Genomic DNA, 19,836 nt, shown 5'->3' with positions numbered 1-19,836 from the left:
CACAAGGATTTCCTGTCCCGGAGTCCAATCCACTTGCGAAGCTTTAAGGTCATGCCAGTACTTGTTCAATTCCTGGCTGGCCTTGAGATTTGCTGTTGCCTGACCCATCATTTGTGTCATCCTCCGCCTGAGGCCTAACACATAGTCCCCCACTTGCTTGGCGGGACCTGGAGGGGTGGCTTCCAAGCCTTCTCGGATCAAGGCGAGGGGCCCCCTCACGGGATGTCCAAAGAGTAACTCAAAGGGGCTGAAACCAACACCCTCTTGAGGTACCTCTCTGTAAGCAAACAGCAGGCATGGCAGGAGGAGATCCCATTTCCTCCTTAGGGGTTCTTCCAAAGCCCCTAGCATGCCCTTGAGAGTTTTATTAAATCTCTCAACCAGACCATTGGTCTGGGGGTGGTAAGAGGTGGAGAACTTGTAGGTTACCCCGCACTCTTTCCACATGGTTTTCATGTAACTAGACATGAAGTTGGATCCTCTGTCAGAGACAACCTCCTTGGGGAATCCAACACGGGTGAAAATGCCCAGGAGAGCCCTGGCAACCACCTTGGCAGTAACAGTCCGAAGGGGTATGGCCTCAGGGTACCTGGTGGCATGATCTACCAAGACCAGGATGAACCGATGTCCACCTGAAGTGGGAGGGTCAAGGGGACCGACGATGTCGATGCCCACCCTCTCAAATGGTGTGCCAACCACTGGTAATGGCTGCAGTGGGGCAATGACCCTGCCTCCAGTCTTGCCAGACAACTGACAAGTGGGGCAGGTCCTGCAGTGGGACTCCACCTCTACTCCCATCCGTGGCCAGTAGAAATGGGCAGAGAGCCTCTGCTTAGTCTTCTTAGTCCCAAGATGACCAGCCAAGGGCACCTCATGCGCCAACTGCAGTAGGAAGGGCCTGTAAACCTGGGGTACCACCAACCTCTTGCGGGCACCAGGTTCAGGCTTAGTGGGCTCACTAACAAGGAGCTCACCCTCCCAATAAATCCGGAATGTCTTAGGCACTTCTCCTTGTGCCTGGGATAGGGCCTGTTTCCTCAGTCCCTCGAGAGAGTGGCACTCTCTCTGTCCCTTACAGAAGTCTGCCCGGGAGGGTCCCCCTTCAGCTAACAAGCATTGAAGGTCGGGATGATCCTCCGGGTTGAGAACCTCTCCCACAGGAGAGTCTTCTGTATCTTCTCCCACAGGAGTTGAGTTTGGGTTTTCCACTGGACCCAGCCCGTCCGGAGCATGGATCCCAATGGGTGCTGTCGGAACAGCAGGAAGAGATGGTGTTCCCCCCACAGAGGTGGCCTTCTTGGTCTTCCTTCTTCTTGCCTTAGGCCTCGCCTTTGGCTCGGGTACCGGACTCACAGCCTGACCCGGTGTCACCTGTGACCTAGTGACTGCAGCAGCAGTCATGGGAAGACCATCCGAGATCAACCCCAACTCTACTAGATCATTTCCTAACAGAATGTTAGCAGGGACATTGTCCTGAACCAGGACAGGAAGCTTTGCTGTCTTGTCTCCAATCATGAGTGTGACTAGGGCTACAGGCGATAATTTGGGAGGCCCACCAGCTAACCTGGTGGTTCTCAGAGGAGCACCTACATAGTCCTCTGGCTTGAGCAGGGTCCTGTCCACCACTGTCATGCTTGCCCCAGTGTCTCTCAAACCAGTAGAAGGCTGGCCATTCAAGAGGACACTTCTCAAAAACCTACGGGTGTTCTGTGGGATAGTCGCCAGTACTTCTGCGTACTGGTCCCAGGCCCCAAGGGACACTAAGGAAATCTCTACCGGAGCACCAAATGTGATTCCTGTAGAGGAGGGGAGGACAGTGGCCTCCACCTCAGACACGGGGTAAGGGTAGGTCAGGCTGACAGCCTGTACTCCAAGTGCCTTACCTTTACACTTGGGGTCACCCCTTTTGTGATCCAGAGCCCCACAATCCCAACAAGTGCCAGGAGTGCGGGGTACGGTACTGGAACCACTGGGAACCTGCTTTGCAGCAGGTGGACCACTACTCTTATTCCCACCCACAGAGGACTTATCCCCACTAGATTTTTGGGTCTTAGGAGAGGAAGGTTTTGGTTTACCCGACTGTGACTGCTTTTGGGACTCCTCAGCTTTCTGAGAGGCCCCCTTTTCTTTGTCCTTGTCCTTCCCACTGGAGTCCTTAGGGGACACCCGGTGGGAGACCCACTTGTCAGCCAACCTAGCCAGCTTAAAGGGGTCCAAAATGTTCTGGTCAGCCACATACTGACGCAGCTCTGGTGAACAGGCTTCAGAAAAATGCTCAAAAAACAAGAGGTGGGACAACTCAACAAAAGTTTTCACCTTGTAACCATCAATCCACCCCATCATGTTCATGTGCGCAGTACTCACCCAGTCAACCCAAGACACATTCTCTCTCTTCTTAAAATCCCTGAACCTTTTAAGGTATTGGGTAGGTGTCTTGCCAAACTTGGCAATCAAAGCAGACTTCATACACTCATACTGACCCCTTTCTTCCACACTCAGCTTCAGAATACAGTCATATCCAGTTTGAGGCACTCTGCTTAACAAACACTTAGCCCAATCTCTTTTATCTACATCATGAATTGCACAAGCCATTTCAAACGCTTCAATCCATTGGAGGATATCTGAACCCTCCACAAACACACCAACCAAATCTTTCATAAACTTGGTGGCTGGGGACCTGCCACTCTCAATTGGTCTAGCTGAAGTCTCCACTCGAGCTTTCTCTAACTGGATTCTCTGACATTCAGTGTCCTTTTCTTTGAGCGCAAGATCCCTATTCTTGAGTTCCACTTGCTGTGCCAGCTCCTCTTTCTTAAGTTCAGCTTCTATTTCCAACTTGCGATATTCAAAGGCCAATTTCATCCTTAATAACTCAAGTTCCATGGAATTGCTGGGGTTTGGAACAGAGGCAGCAGGAATGGTGGCATTCCCAGAAACAGATTCAGTGACAACCCCAGGGGCAGAGTCCTCACTGGTTGCATCCCCCACTTCATCAAGAGTTTCACCATCAGTCTGGTAATCCACCAGGGCAGCTATCAGCTCAGCCCTAGACTTATCCACAAAGTCTAACTCCCTGGCTTCACAAGCACTCTGGAGAGCCTCTAAGCTCATCCGAGTCAATTTACCATTTGCAATGGACTCCATTGCTTGTAATGCAGTTATTCGGAACACACCCGAACCTTAATCTAATAAAAGTGCGGATATTTTGTAAGTGGCACGGTTATACACTGAGTCTTAAAACCATAAGCATCCCACCGCTGCCACCAGCTTGTAAAGACTGGTAGGGGGGTCTGTACTTCCGCTCTCTATATGGTAGAGGGGAGGCACAGAGGACCCCAGCCAAGATTCTCTAATATGGTAACGATGGACGAGCAATCAAGGCCTAGCTTCTCAGGAGGTGATGCAGGCTGGTTCTTAAGTACAGTGTATCCCCAAGCCCCCACAAAGGAATGTCCACACACTGTATTACTGAAAACACAGTCTTTATATAATTAATATTCAAGGGTTATGTACACTTATCACAATAACGCACTTTGTGCTCAGGAAAATCAGCAATGGTAAATATCTACAATTCTAAAGTGGTACCACTAATATTAGACCTCATTAAAGTGCATTCACAATACTGTTAAAATGGCACACAGATCAATAAGAAGGAAACCAGCAATAGAGAGAGGAGAGATAACAGAGGGTTGAAACAGTAGGCAGAATACTGGCCCCTACCACTGGACACAGTTCTGTGTGGAGATCCCCCCACCTGGGCAACCTGTAAAATAAAGAGATATAACACCAGCCCAGTCCATATATTGTTCAATAGTCTATTTCTCTCCTATAATGTTTTTACCCCCCCAATGTACCTGGTGGAGTCGAGTTCTTCGAAGAGGCGTCGACAGATCCTTCTTGAATGACCCCCTTTAAAGCAGGAGTCACGGATCGTCGAGAGGCGTCGAGAAGCGTCGAGGAACTCGGTGTTCGGTGTCGGGGAATCGACGGCCCTTCTTGAATGCCTTCCCTTTCAAGCGGGAGACACGGGGCGTCGAACGTCCGACAACAAACAAGGTAGAACGGCGTCGATGAGGCGGCAGGCTTCGATCCGAGCGGTGCTCGTCGGCGTCGAGACGTCGGCGTCCTGCGAGGAAGAGGCGTGCGGGGCACCTCGGCGACACTAGTTCTGGACCGCAAAGATTGTGGGTGACGGTGGCCCAGCAAGGGCGTCGAGTCGCTCGAGTCTTTGGGGTCGTGAGGTGGCGGGAAACCCACCGGCGGATTCTCCTCGGCGCGTTGGTCGTCCTCGACTTTCTCCGGCGGGACAAAGCGGCCGACGATGCGGACGAGGGAGTCCTTCAAGGCAAATGTTCTTAGGCAAGGAGCGGACGGCTCCGGTCGTCGGCGGCACGGCGTCAAGTGGTTCCCACGGCTGGGCAACACAACTTCGACGGGCCTCCAGCGGTTACACAGACCTGCGAACCCTGGTCGACGGCAATGGACTTCGACGGCGTCGATGTCCGGGTGCTTCACTTCGATCTCCTCGGCGGTCCCGTCTCGGGTCGGCAGCCTTTCGAGGGTCTGACTTCCAGGGCGCTTCGGCGAAGATTCAGCGGTGCTCGATGGTCCCTCGGAGCACGGGAAGAGGGCGCCTAGCCAGGTCCTCTCTCGGGTCAGTCCTCGACGATTTCGACAACCTTCAGTTTCTGTCGAAGCAAATGCCACAGCAAGTCTTCTTCTTCCAGCTGGACGTCGAGGATCAGCAAATCCAGTTACTCTTGAGTGGAGACTCAGCTTCTGAATGCTTCTGAACAATTTCCAGTGGTGAGAGGTCCCCAGATATACTATTCTGTCTCTCATCCACACTGCTGGCACACACACAGCAGCCAATCACACAGAAGGGCATTCATGCAGTCAGTCAGCCAATCAGGCACACAGTGCATTCAGGCCACACTCCTCCCTTTCAGACACTCACAACAAGGAATGTGGATTGGGACAAGTACCCAGCCATTCAACACTACACACTGCATTCAGGCCAGTTTCGGGCAGGGCTGTCTCAGTCTTTGTCTCACATGCCAGAAACCAGACAACCACAACAAGAAGTGTATATTGGTCACACACTCCATTCACCCAGGTCCCACCCACAGGAGGTACCCACAACATACAGTCAAAGGGAAGGCTCCAGTCAGTCTAGCTGGGCCTTCACAACAACACCATATATGGAACTTCCACCCAACAGCCAGTCAGGGGGAAGGGACAGAGTCAGGGCTTCCCAGGACTTTGGGAAAAACAAGACAACAGGCAATAGAAAGCAAGAGGCCACAGGGGCCATCTTGTTTTCTATCAGGAATCAACTGATCCCAATGGCAGGGCCTGGGTATCCCAAAATGGAGGACACCCAGAGCACCTGTCCAATTCAGCATGGAGCTGCCACCAGCCCATACCCTGCTCTGTGGGCCACCCACAGGTGCCCAAAAACATACACTAGGGGCACAGGGTTGTACCCCTACCCAGGGGTGCCATAAGGGTATCCCATGGGTCTGTTCACCAAACCAAAAGAGAGAGCTGCACTGCCAGGAGTCGCAAATGGACTCCTGGGCAGAAAACATAACAGAACACACGATAAAAACAGAAAAAGGACAAGGATTCAGAGGCCCTGTCCCTCAGATGCATTTCCGGCATCACAGTTGTCTTTTACCTCAGCCACACAATTAACTAAGCACTGCTGAGGCGGTCGCTCTTTTTCCACACAGGGGACACATAGGAGATCCGAGTTTGGCATAGAACTAGTACCCCCCAAAATCCCTCTATATACACATATCAACAATTTCTTTTGGTCCGAATTGGTCTTCTACCTTGCAAGTGATGTTATGTTTAAAAAAATCTAGCCACATTTTGTGCTCATCAGTTGTGGAAGATACGGTAAAACTGTCCAATAGTGCCTCAAGTTTTGATTGTACTTTTGCACTTTGAGCCCTACGAATGCACCATTACAATGTCTATGAAAAATGTTTACCACTGCGCATGCACTGAAGAGCTGTGAACATGTATGTCCAATAAGGTTCATAATCTGTTGTCCTACTGACATGAGCTTTAAACCATCAGTGTTTGTGCTTTTCTTTTTACATTTTCTCTTTTACACTGTCAAAAGCCTGTCGTGTGCTTTGATAACCATGTTAAAGTTTGTGGCAAAACATCCGATGTGTCTTGGAAATTACAATCATGTATGTATGCAATGTTGATTAGAGGTACACACTGTTTATTCATCAAGGTTTTTATGTGGTTGATACAAAAATATATGTCTTCCATAACACTACACGGGCGTCCACATAGTCTCCATTTTATCTCATTTTGCCTTAACAACATACGACAAGCCGACCGAGATACGGGTCTATTTCGGCACTGAGCGGTAACTGAGAGTATCTCTCTCTCTCTCATTCTCTCTCTATGTTAGACAACACTCTTGCACTCAGCACCAGATTTAGCACGCGCATTGCGCTCAGTACTGCAATTTTGCACACCTGATTCGTGTGCACTTTACTGTGTGCACTGGGCTCTTGGTAGTATGCACACCCGTTTTGGGTGCAGGTCCCTTGTGATCATCGCGCTTCGTTTACCTTTTTTTGACAAGCGTACGCGCTTATGGCACAGAATTAAAAAATATATCTTGTTGCAGCACTTTTTTTCTAAACTGCTGCTTGTGTCATGCCACTCACTCTGCCAGCCTGCCCTTCCTCCCCCGTGGCATCTTTCCATTAGCTACACGTCAAATGACGCGCTAACAGGGGAGCGTCATGGCCCATCCAATCAGGTTTTCCCGCGGGTATGCTTACCCGGAGTTTCCATGGCCAAGGTTTCACTTTCTCGGCAGCTCTCGCATTTGGAGAAGCAGTGCAGCCCCAGACGCACGCTGAAAACCTTTGCAAGTAAGTCTCACGACATGTGCTTTGCTTGTGCCACGACCCAGGGGAAGTCTATTATGCTTCCTAGTCAGTATACCCTGATCAGGCACAGCTTTTTACACCGAGTTATGTTACTTGCTCACATGCGCCTCAACAACTTAGTTATCTCACGGACATGCTCGTTTTTCTTTATACACAGATTTTGTCACATATGGACATCCTGGGTTACCAGCCGCCATGCACAGTGGGTGTCTCCACCATTTCCACTAGAGATGACACTACTTACCGCCTGAGGTAAGTTTTTACCTAAATTCCATTTATTCGTATGTGGAACCAGGATCTGGATAGAACCCTTATAGATCCTATCATGTCGTTACAGGTACATTTGTGTTCCCTCATTGGCTCACTTATTGCCGTACAGATATCTATACTCCTAATGGATATTTCCTCTTATCCCTGTACTGGATAAACCATCGGTAAGAACTAAACTCCACATTTCGTGGAGTTTTTCCTTTCTGTTTTAATGAAGCATCCTTATGGAGCTTAGTGAATCACCATTTTATTTCTAGGTCACTCCCTTACTCATCACACTCCATTTGTTATTTATAGATAGAGATCCCGGGACAACCATTCACTCCATCACACGTCCTGATGAAGGCCTGCTCACAAAGCTGCATCTGACAGCTCATTCCTAGGCCGGAACACCTTTGTGTCGACGACTATACCATCTGAACATTGCACAGCTCAAGCATTGTTGTTGTTTTTTATGACATGTCCATGAAATTGAGTTTATGTTCATTCTGTAACTGTACAATTGAAATAATTGACCAATTTTGGCAGTTTTCTGTTTTATTGTTACATTGAAATCCAGCTCTTTTCACTGGATTATACGTACTTGCATTGTCTACTAATCAGTCCTGGGTGCTCTATCCCCACTATCTTTTGTCAAATATTATTAAATACATTCAGTCCAAAAATACATTACTAGTGACTGTTGTATGTGTCAATATTTTGGTTTGGTGTGACCTCTCACCCTGAAATTTTGGTTTTGTTTACTCAGTGCCTGGCAAGTGCCTTTCACATGCATGCACAAAAGCCCAAACTGTTTGCATTGCCAATGCTTGTTTTACATGGTCTGTAAAAGCAGTCTCTGACCAACAGGAGGGTTGGTATGATGGTGAGTGCAGGAAGCAAAGGCCACACTAAACTGACAATATAGAATAGATCCAAAAAAACTGAAATGAGTATGAGATCGTAGTCAAACAAAAGAACAAGTTGAAGACACTAGAAAATTGGGAAGTACTTATTAAGGCGGCAAATGAGATGGATGCCAAGAAATTCTGGAAACACATTAGTCTCGGAAAACAGGATAATAAGAACCCCTACAAAGTGCAATCACAGAAAGTGCCTGGCCTACTGTCAGGCTTCGGGTCGATGGCACCTCTAGTATTCGTCTCTTCCTCCCCCTCCTCCTCACCTGTGTGGTCGCTGCAGTCTGGACTGATGGATCTCCGGGTCCAGTAGTCTTTTCCTCTCTTTGTAGATCGACCGCGTCTCCCACGAGACAAAGCCACAGCGGAGGCCAGGTAAAGGCACCCCGCTGGGACTCCAGTCCCGGGAGGGACAACTAGGGGAAAAAGCCACAAGCGGCAGAAAAAACCCCTGCTACAGGCACCGAAGTCCTGATGGAAGCTGAGCTCCGTGGGAAGTTGCTCGAGAGGAAATACCGGCTACAGGATGCGAAGCCGACCGGGAGAGGAGAGAGGTAAGCAATGCTGGGCAAGGCGCCGAGGGGCACGGCAGGGGGAGGGAAGAAGAGTACAAAGAGTGAAAACCAGAAACGAGGAGGCAGAGCAGAACTAGAGAGAAGGAGAGCGTACACAACAGCGGCAGCGAAGAGAACAGCTGACGGAAAGGGTTGCAACGCGAAGCGCTGAAAGAAGGCGGGGCCTAAATAGGAAGCATGAGCCAAGGGAAAAGACTAGACCGCGCTATGCGCTCGGCTATGGTAAACCCGGGTCCTTGGCCAGAGATGCCAGGAAGGAACGCGGCGCGTGACAGTATGCCCCCCCCAAAACTGAGAACCCCCGGGCTTCCCTGGATGCCCCCTATGAAACCTCCAGAGGAGGATGGGGGCGTGGATATGAGAGACAGGCTCCCAGGAGTCTTCAGGACTGGAGTAACCCTTCCAATGGACAAGGTATTCTAAGCGACCCCTGTGATACCTGGAATCTCGAATGCTTGAGACCTCATATTCCTCGTTAATGTTCCTGGGTACAGGAACGGGAGAGGTACTGGCAACCCGGGAATTATCCGCACTCCTCAGTAAGGAGGCATGAAAAACAGGGTGAACCCGCTTCAAGGAAGGAGGTAGGTTAAGGCGAAAGGTCACTGGGTTTATTCTGGCTGCGATGGAAAAGGGGCCCAGGAACCGTGGAGACAGTTTGGAGGGGCGAGACCAGCGTGGGAGGAATTTGGTGGAAAGCCACACCTTGGAACCCACCTTCCAATCGGGGACATCCCGACGGTGCCTATCAGCTTGTTGTTTGTACCCCCGGAGACTCTCAGATAAGCTTAATGAAGCTGTTCTCTGGGCTTCCTTCAGCCGAGACAACACATCTTCCACGTGTGGCAGTGAGGAATGGACAGGCGAGCGAGGGATTATAGAACGAGGGTGATAACCATAGGAACAGAAGAAAGGCGACATCTTAATGGCCGAATGTCTGGAATTATTATATGCAAACTCGGCTGTGGGCAGCAAAGCCACCCAATTATCTTGTTCAGCATTGATATAAGACCGCAGATATTGTTCCAGAGTCGAATTTAACCTCTCTGTTTGCCCGTTCGTCTGCGGGTGGTAACCTGATGACAAAGCCCTCTCGATGCCTAGATTTTTACATAAGGACTTCCAGAACCGGGACACAAATTGGCTCCCGCGGTCCGACACAATCTTGTCCGGGAGACCGTGAAGACGAAAAATGTCCCTGACGAAAACCTGAGCCATGGTTTCTGCAGTGGGCAGTCCCGAGAGTGGTGAAAAATTAGCTATTTTGGTGAAAGAGTCTATAGTAACAAGGATACAGGAACAGCCTTGTGAGAGCGGTAGATCCACAATAAAGTCGGTTGAAATATGGCTCCAGGGATGAGTAGGCACTTCTTCTTGTTGCAAGAGGCCCACCGGTTTTTGAGTACAACATTTGCTTTGTTTACAAATGGCACAGGTCTGAACGAATCGCCTGACATCCTTAGTAAGATGGGGCCAGTAGAAAGTCCTTTGGACTAGCTCCAGAGTGTTAGTTTGCCCCTGTGTCCGGCTGTTTCGTGATCATGGCACCACGAAAGGACCTTGTTTTGAAGTTCCTTAGAAGGTATCCACAGCTGGTGTCCCTTAAACATGAAACCATCCCTCTTGATTAGGCCAATCGGTTCTTGGTGACCAACTGTTGCTTCCTTGACTTGCTGCAAGAAAGAAGAAAGGGTGCTCACGATCTTGTTTCTAGGAAACATCCTCTCCAGAGAGCCAGTGAGATGCTTAGAGACGTACGTCTTCCTGGAGAGGGCATCAGCCAATGTGTTTTGACTTCCAGGTATGTAAGTAAATGAAATCATATTCAGAAAAGAAATGTGCCCAACGGGCTTGTCTGGAGTTAATACAATCCATAGATTGTAGCACCTGTAGGTTTTTGTGATCGGTTCTTATGATAAAAGGATAGGTGTTACCTTGGAGCAGATGTCTCCATTCCTCACATGCCTTTTTCATAGCTAATAGTTCTTTCTCTATAACAGAATAGTTGCGCTGACTCTCGGTAAGCGTCTTTGACAGATAGGCCACCGGATGTTCTACGCCTTGGTGATCTTGAAGAAGAACTGCCCCTATGGCGGCGGACGAAGCATCGGTCTCTAGAATAAATTCCTTAGTCTGATCAGGCTGCCGTAGAATGGGTGCTTGGCAGAACTGCTCCTTGAGATGACGAAAACTATCCTCAGCCTTTGAATTCCAAGTGAACGGTCCGGAGGATTTCTTCAACAGGTTGGTAATGGGTAAAACAATGTTCGAGAAACCTGCTATGAACCGCCGGTAAAAGTTGGCTAGACCCAAGAATCTCTGTACCTCTTTTACTGAGGTAGGGGCCGGCCAGTGAAGGATGGCATCTACCTTGCTCTTATCCATCTGTATCCCATGAGGTGACAGAATAAATCCCAGATAGGGAACAGAAGAGACCCCAAAAAGGCATTTCTCTCTCTTAGCCAAAAGATGGTTACATTTGGGTCGAGTCAGCACTTCGGTAAGATGTTTGGTATGGTCAAGCAAGTTATTGGAGAAGACCAAGATATCGTCGAGATAAACAACCACTGAAATAAACAAGAGGTCGGAGAACATGCGGTCCATAAATCTTTGGAAGACAGTCGGTGCATTTACAAGCCCAAATGGCATTACATGGTATTGGAAGAGGCCAAAAGGTGTCCTGAATGCAGCCTTCCATTCGTCCCCCTTCTTAATGCGGAGAAGGTGGTAGGCGTTCCGTAAGTCTAATTTGGAGAATATTGTAGCACCTTGGACGGCAGCTAGTATATCTGGGATCAGAGGCATGGGGTAGCGGTCCTTCTTAGTTACTTTATTAAGACCTCTGTAGTCGATACACGGTTGCAGATCAGTGGAACCCCTCTTGGGAATAAAAAACAGTGGGGCTCCAGCAGGTGATTTGGACGGCCGGATGAGACCGTTACAAAGATTGTCATCCAAATATTTCCTCAAGACATCCTTCTCCTTCACCGATAGCGCAAACATCTTACCGAAGGGTACCAAAGCATTAGGTGTCAGGTCTATGGGACAATCTTCAGGTCTATGGGGGGGTAACTCCAAAGGAGAAGAGTCAGCAAAGACTGCATCAAAATCCTCCAGGATCTGCGAAATTGTATGGACTCCAACTGTAGCAGCAGGCTTACTAGAATACGTATTCACTGTTTGGTAACTGACGCCCTGCAAGCACTGTCTTTGGCAGTAGGTAGAGGAGAAATCTAGACGGTTGGAGGCCCAATCAATGTAGGGATTATGCTGGCGGAGCCAATGAATACCCAAAATGAGAGGGAAATGAGCTGCTCGAATGATGTCAAATGTTATACTCTCAGAGTGTTGGTGGATGGTGAGCAATAATGGTTCTGTAGATTGGGTAATAAGGCCAGAGCACAGCGGTTTGCCGTCCACGCCCTCCACCTTCTGTCCCTCCAGTCGGTCTATGCGCTTAACTCCCACTTGATTGACCCATAGAGTGTCAGCAAAGTTTCCGGCGGCTCCACAGTCCAGGAGAGCCAAAGCCTCAATCTGGTTCTCCCTGATGGTAATGTGTACAGTGATGACCATGAGGCGAGAATCTTGGGAGGAGTCAGATGATCCGATTGACATGGTAACATAGGGACTATACAGCACCCCTCGACATCCCGTCCCTTCTAGGATCGAGGGTGTTCGTTTTCCGACTGTTTGGAAGATAATTCAGGACAATTCCTTACAGAGTGTCGGTCTGATCCACAATAAACACATAGGCCTTGCTCCCTCCTTCTCTTCCTTTCTTCGGGAGTAAGAGAGCGGCGTGTAGCACCTATCTGCATTGGTTCTTCAGTTTGTTTGGATGAAGTAGGAGGAGGAGGGGGTCCCCCAGGGAAGAAAGATCGGCTTTGTCGTTTCTCTTGTCTTCTTTCAATCATACGAAATTCAATCTGAAGGGCAGCTGTCATTAAAGCAGCTAGTGATTCGGGGCGAGGAGAGCGGGCCAATTCGTCTTTTAGATCTTCTCTAAGACCTCGCCGGAACAAAATTATCTGAGACTGTTCCGACCAGCCAGTCTCCAAGGCCAGCCTTTTAAACGTTGAAATATATCACTGCACATCAGAGGATCCCTGTCGAACATCCAGCAGGTCTTCCCCTGCAGACATGGCGACTTCAGGTCTTTCAAAAGTACTCTTGAGAAGTCCCAAAAAGGCCCCATAGTCCTGTAGCACAGGATCAGAACTGGTTACCAGAGGAGTAGCCCAGGCTAGGGCATTACCTGACATATTAGAAATCATAAAGCCGACCTTGGCCTGGTCGAAGGTATAGGAGCGGGGCCTAAAAGTAAAATATACTGTGCAGGCATCTAGAAACTCTCTCAACCTTTTCGATGAGCCCTCGAACTTGCCCGAAGAGAGAGCCATGGGAGGCAGATCTATGGAAGGTGGCTCCCGGGAGGCTATCAGCTGTTTCATAAGGGTGTTCTCGGCTTTCATATTTTGCATCTCCAATGAGAGATTCTGGACGGTGTCCAGTCATAATATCGAATAGAAAATTTCGAATGGCAAAAAAGTCGAATCAAAAATGTCGAAAAAAAAAATGTCGAATTATTTTTTTTTTCGATATTTTTTTTTGGGCTCTAGTTTATATAAAAAAAATAGGTAAAAACAAAAAAAAAAAAGAAAAAACAGGGGTTGGGGGGGAACCCCCCCATTTCGAAAAAAAAACGTCATAAAAAATAAATTCGACATTATTTTTTTCGACATTTTTTTTTCGACTTTTTGACTTTCGAAATTTTTGATTTCGAAATTATGTCTATAAACCATTCTGGACCGCTGCCACCAGTTCCTGTACCTGCTCAGGGGTGGCCATTGTAGATTGTGGGCGTTGCAAACTGTCAGGCTTCGGGTCGATGGCACCTCTAGTATTCGTCTCTTCCTCCCCCTCCTCCTCACCTGTGTGGTCGCTGCAGTCTGGACTGATGGATCTCCGGGTCCAGTAGTCTTTTCCTCTCTTTGTAGGTCGACCGCGTCTCCCACGAGACGAAGCCACAGCGGAGGCCAGGTAAAGGCACCCCGCTGGGACTCCAGTCCCGGGAGGGACAACTAGGGGAAAAATCCGCAAGCGGCAGAAAAAACCCCTGCTGCAGGCACCGGAGTCCTGATGGAAGCTGAGCTCCGTGGGAAGTTGCTCGAGAGGAAATACCGGCTACAGGATGCGAAGCCGACCAGGAGAGGAGAGAGGTAAGCAATGCTGGGCAAGGCGCCGAGGGGCACGGCAGGGGGAAGGGAAGCAGAGTACAAAGAGTGAAAACCAGAAAAGAGGAGGCAGAGCAGAACTCGAGAGAAGGAGAGCGTACACAACAGCGGCAGCGAAGAGAACAGCTGACGGAAAGGGTTGCAACGCGAAGCGCTGAAAGAAGGCGGGCCTAAATAGGAAGCATGAGCCAAGAGAAAAGACTAGACCGCGCTATGCGCTCGGCTATGGTAAACCCGGGTCCTGGGCTAGAGACGCCAGGAAGGAACACGGCGCGTGACACCTACTGATTTTTCTGCATTATAATCGGAAAATAGAACAGAATTCCAGACAGAGCTACGCAAACTGCGGGAACTCGATTTTGCTAATACCGTGTCCGTAGTAATGACTATGGCAGAGGTAACCGCAGCGATTGCAAATCAAGCCAGGGGCAAAGCTCCTTGCCCTGACCATAGTGTGAGCCCATAGTATGGGCACCATATTTACAGTCTCTATTTAATGCCATTTCTAAAACAGGCAGCATTCCAGAATCATGGCACTCGGACGAAATCGCGCCAATTTTCAAAAAGGGGTGCCAAGGATTCTAAGTAATTACAGTCCATTCTCCCTCTTGGACGCGGATAGTAAAATATATGGGAAAGTTATACAGACAAAACTGGAAAAGTGGGTAAACAATGCAAGTACAATAAGCCATCTCTGAGCTGGCTTTAGAAAAGGTGTAAGTACCATCGACCAGATGTTTAGACTTATCCTCATTCTTGATAAATGTGTCTCAATCAAAGTGGGGCAGATCCATCTGGTCTTTCTAGACCTTAAGGTCGCTTTCGACAGTATCCCAAGGTTGGCACTATGGCAAGCTTTATCGAATAAAAACATCCCTCCGTCACTGCTATAAGCCATAACTGATCTTTATGCTAACACAAGAGCTAAGGTTAGGTTAAAGGTAGGGGGCAAAAGTACCAAACCTTTCCCTGTCGAGAGCGGGGTGAGCTAGGGCTGTATATTGGCCCCTACCCTTTTCAACTTACTTTCTTTTTTAAACTTAAATGTTATTGTCATTTTGTCAAACAATTTGCAGTTACTACATGTATGACTCGTCACAAAACAACCACAATAATAACTGAAAGCACCCCCAAAACACAAGAGATCCTTGCTTGTATAAACAACCAAAAATCAAATACACTTAGCTCAGAATAGTTCAACTCTTTTATTATTATTTTTTTATTTTATTACAGATTTTTTACAAACTTTACAAAAAAGAAAAAAACACAACATTTTCTTCCTCCTCTACAACTTATTTCTCTAGTTCTTTCAATTTTTTGTCCACTTCCTCTAAGAGGAAGGTTAGAGCTACGGTTAGTTTCTCATCTTCAACTGTTTGTACCAGGTTGACTGGGCGAGAACCCACTCTTCACATTGAGTCCTGTGACAATCCTTCAAGTAGCTCTGTGGTTCAAGGGGTGGAACCCCCCATCTCTCCTCCTCCCGAGCCCCAGGACATTCTTCCCCCAACAGCCAAGAGTCCCCTTCCCCGGGCTCCCTTCCCCACTTCTCAAGGCGCTCCCCATTTACAGATCAATGGGCCCCATTACTCATGAAACGTCCTCACATAGTCGTTCACAATAGCTGTTAACTTCTCCATCATTTAGATGTCCCTAGGTTTCTGTTCCCAGAGCGCTCTGTCAGGGGTATCCCTGAACTTCCACGTTTGCACCAGTGCAACCCTATCCACTCGTAGCATTGATTCTCATAATTATGGGTATCTCCTCTCTCCACTCTCCATCAGAGGAACTTCCAATTGGTCCTGGAGAGGGTCTAGTTCTAGAGGGATCCCCGTGATGTCCTTCATCCAGTTAAGTACCTCTGCCCAGCAGGTCTGAATCATTGGGCAACCCCACCACATATGAAACCATGTGACCAGCATTCCTCACGCCCAGGGCAGAGTGGGGAAGTGCCCTGAAACATCTTGGAGAGCTTTACTGGGTCTCTATGCCACCCATGGAGAACTTTAAAGTTGTGCTCAATGGTGGATGTAAACAGATTACCATGGAAGGCAATTAAAAAAATCCTGGATCAAGTCTCCTCTGGGATTTCCCCAGCCAATCCTCCCACCGGTGCTTGAAGTGCTGTCTATTCCCCACCTCAGCCATGATCATTGCCCTATATAATCATGAGAGGATGCCATTCTGACCCTCCACTGAAGCCAGAGCCAACTCAAATAGAGTCAAGTTTCTCGACAAGTTACCTTCCCACTTCCTGTCTGTCAGCAACCCTCTTAACCTTAGGTATTCAAAGATGGACATTGCGTACTGCCCACAACATCGGACAAGGCTTCGTAGGCTATGAAAGTACCCTCAAGAAACAACTGTCCCGCCCTTTCTAACCCTTTGTCTGACGAGATCTGGGAGTGCCGGAACCCCTTCTTTGCCAAGTCTATTGGGGGCCCCCATACCAAGGAAAGCAAGGACAGCTAGAGGATAGGTCGCCGTTAGTCTTAGTATCTACATACCAACCACAGAACCCCTAGGCTAAGGTGTATGGGTTTGCAGCGACACAGGGATCGTCCGTACTGGGGACCAAAAATAATCTCTAATCTTTTTTGTGTGTGCCATGATGCTGTGGAGAAAGGTCCAATAATTACCCATTAAATGTTCCACCAGCACCCTCAACTGGGCCAAACTATAATACGCTTGTTGTCATGCCGGCGCCGCTGGCGCACGCACTGGCAACCATCATGGACTACTTGGTACTCATTTATTCTCCTAATACTCTTTGAACAACTCCTATTCACACCTCCTATTCACGTCTTGGTCTTTAATTTCCATTTGCTCGACTTTGGTTCTTTCTTATTTTATTCAACTAACTACATTTACCATAATGCACCTTGCTACAGTCCTCAATTCCTGGCTATTCCCATTCATCGTTATTGGGACCACAATCCCCAGAAGCCCTAGCAGCCAGTGCTGCTTCCACCTGCTCAGGACCAGAGAGGGAGGAGGCAGATTGTCTTCAGGTGTGCTGCTCCAGGTGCTGTCAAATAGCCTGCCTCAGAACAGGGCAGGGCTGTATATAAGCAGCTGCCTGCAGAAGCACAGTGTCTTGCATCTTGAGTTCTCCCCGCTCCTGTTTGCCTTGACCCTCTACTTGGTATGCTGTTCCTGTTGCTGCATTATCCTGCTTTGATCCAGTGCCCCCCTCTGGGCTCCCTGCCTTGCAGCCTGCCTCACTCCGGCTGCCTACAGTCCTTGTCCTCTGGGCTCCCTGCCTTGCAGCCTGCCTCACTCCGGCTGCCTACAGTCCTTGTTCCTCTGGGCTCCCTACCTTGCAGCCTGCACCTCTTCGCTGCCTACAGCCCTTGTCCTCTGGGCTCCTTCCTTGCAGCCTGCTCCCTCTGCTGACTACAGCCCGTGTCCTCTGGGCTCCCTACCTTGCAGCTTGCAACCTTCTGCTGTCTCCAGCCTTTGTCCTCTGGGCTCCCTACCTTGCAGCCTGCACCTCTTCGCTGCCTACAGCCCTTGTCCTCTGGGCTCCTTCCTTGCAGCCCGTCTCCCTCCGCTGCCTACAGCCCTTGTCCTCTGGGCTCCCTGCCTTGCGGCTTGCTACACTCCTCTGCTTTACAGCCTGTTTTACACTTAGCTGCCTACAGCCCTGCTCCTCTGGGATCCCTACCTTGCGGCCTTATTCTTTTGGGCTCTCTGTCTGTCGCCTACTACTAATCTCTCTCTGTCCTATTCCTCGGGACTCCCTGCCTTGCTGCCTACTACAGTCCTCCACAGTCACTACAGTTTGCCTGCACCTTGTGCCACTCTTGACTGCAGACCTGCTTCCTACTTTGCCGCCCTTCTGTTTTCCTGACTGCTGCTCCCTTGTTCTCTTCCTTGACTCCTCTGTACTCCACCTTAGGTTATCTACTTCAGTCTAACTGCCTTTCCTTCATTTCCTTCTGCTAGATTGCTCATTGACTTCCTTTTCACTGGATATTTCTGTTCTTGTCTTCTCATGTGTCTTATGTAATCCCTTTGTACAGAGCTTGCCCGTTGGTTTCCGGCAGGCAACCTCTGCCCCTTCCCTTGTCGCGTTTTCAGTGTTACAGACACCCACTGCTGTTGTTCCCAGCCATGAGCATACAGCGTGTGCCTCTGTTATAGCAATCTGGGCAGAAGGCTGGAGTTTCCTAAGGTTCGTGGAACACTCTTTCCCATTTCAGCATACACCCCAAGATGGAATCCAGTTTGTTTGTACCTTTGTATCTTTTGGCTCACAGCTACAGTTTCCTACTCTTCTTTCTTGTTGAACTTCCTGCTTTGTGTGCTTATCTGCTACCTTACTTCAGCACAGCCACCCAAAATCTACCGGGGTGCCCTGTGCCACTCTTGACAGAGTGCCATTCCTGACAGAATGCAAGACCCAAAAGATTCTTGTTCCATAGGCAGAAAAGGCACACACAGACCAAAGATGCTTTCTTTTCGGTTCAGGAAACCTCTACAAAAATCTAAAGTTTTCCTAAGGACAGCAAACAAAAACCCTAGTTTAAAAGACAGACTCGTCCTAGTAAACAAAGGTTTACAAGCACAGTACTACACTCACTGGCTCTCTGACGCTTCTATGTATAACTACTATGACATTTGCAACTATGATCCACAGTCTCTACCTGTAGAAGAACTACAGCAAGATAACGAATTCTTGCAGATTTTGTTAGCCCAACCAGTGGAAAACACTCATGCGCTTTCTGGCATTACTTCTGACACTGCTTCAACTAAAGATGTTGCACTCATTGTGGCAAACTCTCAACCAGAGAACGTTATTGCCAAAGTGACATCCTCAAGATCAGCTTGGCAAGCTACACAACCTCCCCAGACTACCGATACCACTCATTTAACAGGACAAGACATTCAGTATCCTGAAGTTAGAGCAGCTAGTCCTGGGTACAAAAGACCAATACTGACCATCGGTTGTCCTACTGCTTCCCCGTAACTACTAACCACGATAACTCTAAGGTCAGTCTTCAGATTGTAACACCTGGCTTTTCTGTTACACCAGATTCCGAAGTTGTAGAACTGGCTAATGGAACATACCAGTTTCAAGAACAGCTCTTGCTCCTTAAAAGACAAACCCAAGACCTCTATGATGAATTTGTCTATCTGTATTATAAGAATCTAGCAAAGGGACACAATTTACCAGACCATCTGACACTATGTCCAACATCCGACATTCTGTCTTTAGAGTTTAACAGATTAAGGCCTGTACTGGTAACACAGAAAAGTATACAGACTTATACAGAGCAGATGGAAGACCTGAACTTGGCATATACATACCAGTTAAAGCTTGACACCGCTCATTCACTTACTAGCCACAGTAACTCAGGCTGTCGTTCAGATAGTGAAGAATTGACTCCTCCAGTGGGCCAGATCGCTCATACGGCCATTACACCAAAAATCAAGTTTAATCATCTGACTGGAGATTCCGCTGAGTCAAAGGATTGTTCCGTTCTTGCCCTTGATGTCGGTCCTTTACTCCCACTTACAGCCTCTATTGAAGTGACCAGATCAGAGATGTACTCTGCTTCTATGAACATTGGTACTCCTGACCATGAGTCAGATCCTGAACCATACCCAGTACCTGTCTGGAATCCAACTTTGCCTACTGTTAATACCCCAGATCCATGTATCAACTTGGGCACACAAGACTTTGCAGGCCAGCCTTCGGAAAGCTTACCCTTTCCTGGTCCTACATCCACCATGCTACTTGTTACAAGATCTGCTAGCCCAATCTCTGCTGCTCCCCCTGCTAGTACTCCTGAATCTGCTACTGATGCCGCATCTCAAATCACTCCTACTGCAATCGAAGCACCCCATTCCTCTCTGCCTGCAAGGACAGTACCTGTTGCAAAGCCAGTTAAAAGTTCTCCTATTAAGGCTACAGCTCCAGTAG

General features: G+C 48.5%; 1 long non-coding RNA gene across 1 annotated transcript in view; it reads right to left on the bottom strand.

The window, feature by feature from the left end:
* LOC138510430 (uncharacterized) overlaps window positions 1-19,836 on the bottom strand; it is a 614,646-nt gene that overhangs the window by 282,438 nt on the left and 312,372 nt on the right. The window lies entirely within an intron of this gene.

This window comes from Ambystoma mexicanum, chromosome 6p (genome assembly GCF_040938575.1).
Source record: "Ambystoma mexicanum isolate Mex_15411 chromosome 6p, UKY_AmexF1_1, whole genome shotgun sequence".
NCBI classification, from domain to species: domain Eukaryota; kingdom Metazoa; phylum Chordata; class Amphibia; order Caudata; family Ambystomatidae; genus Ambystoma; species Ambystoma mexicanum.
This window is presented reverse-complemented; position numbering and strand designations above follow the sequence as displayed.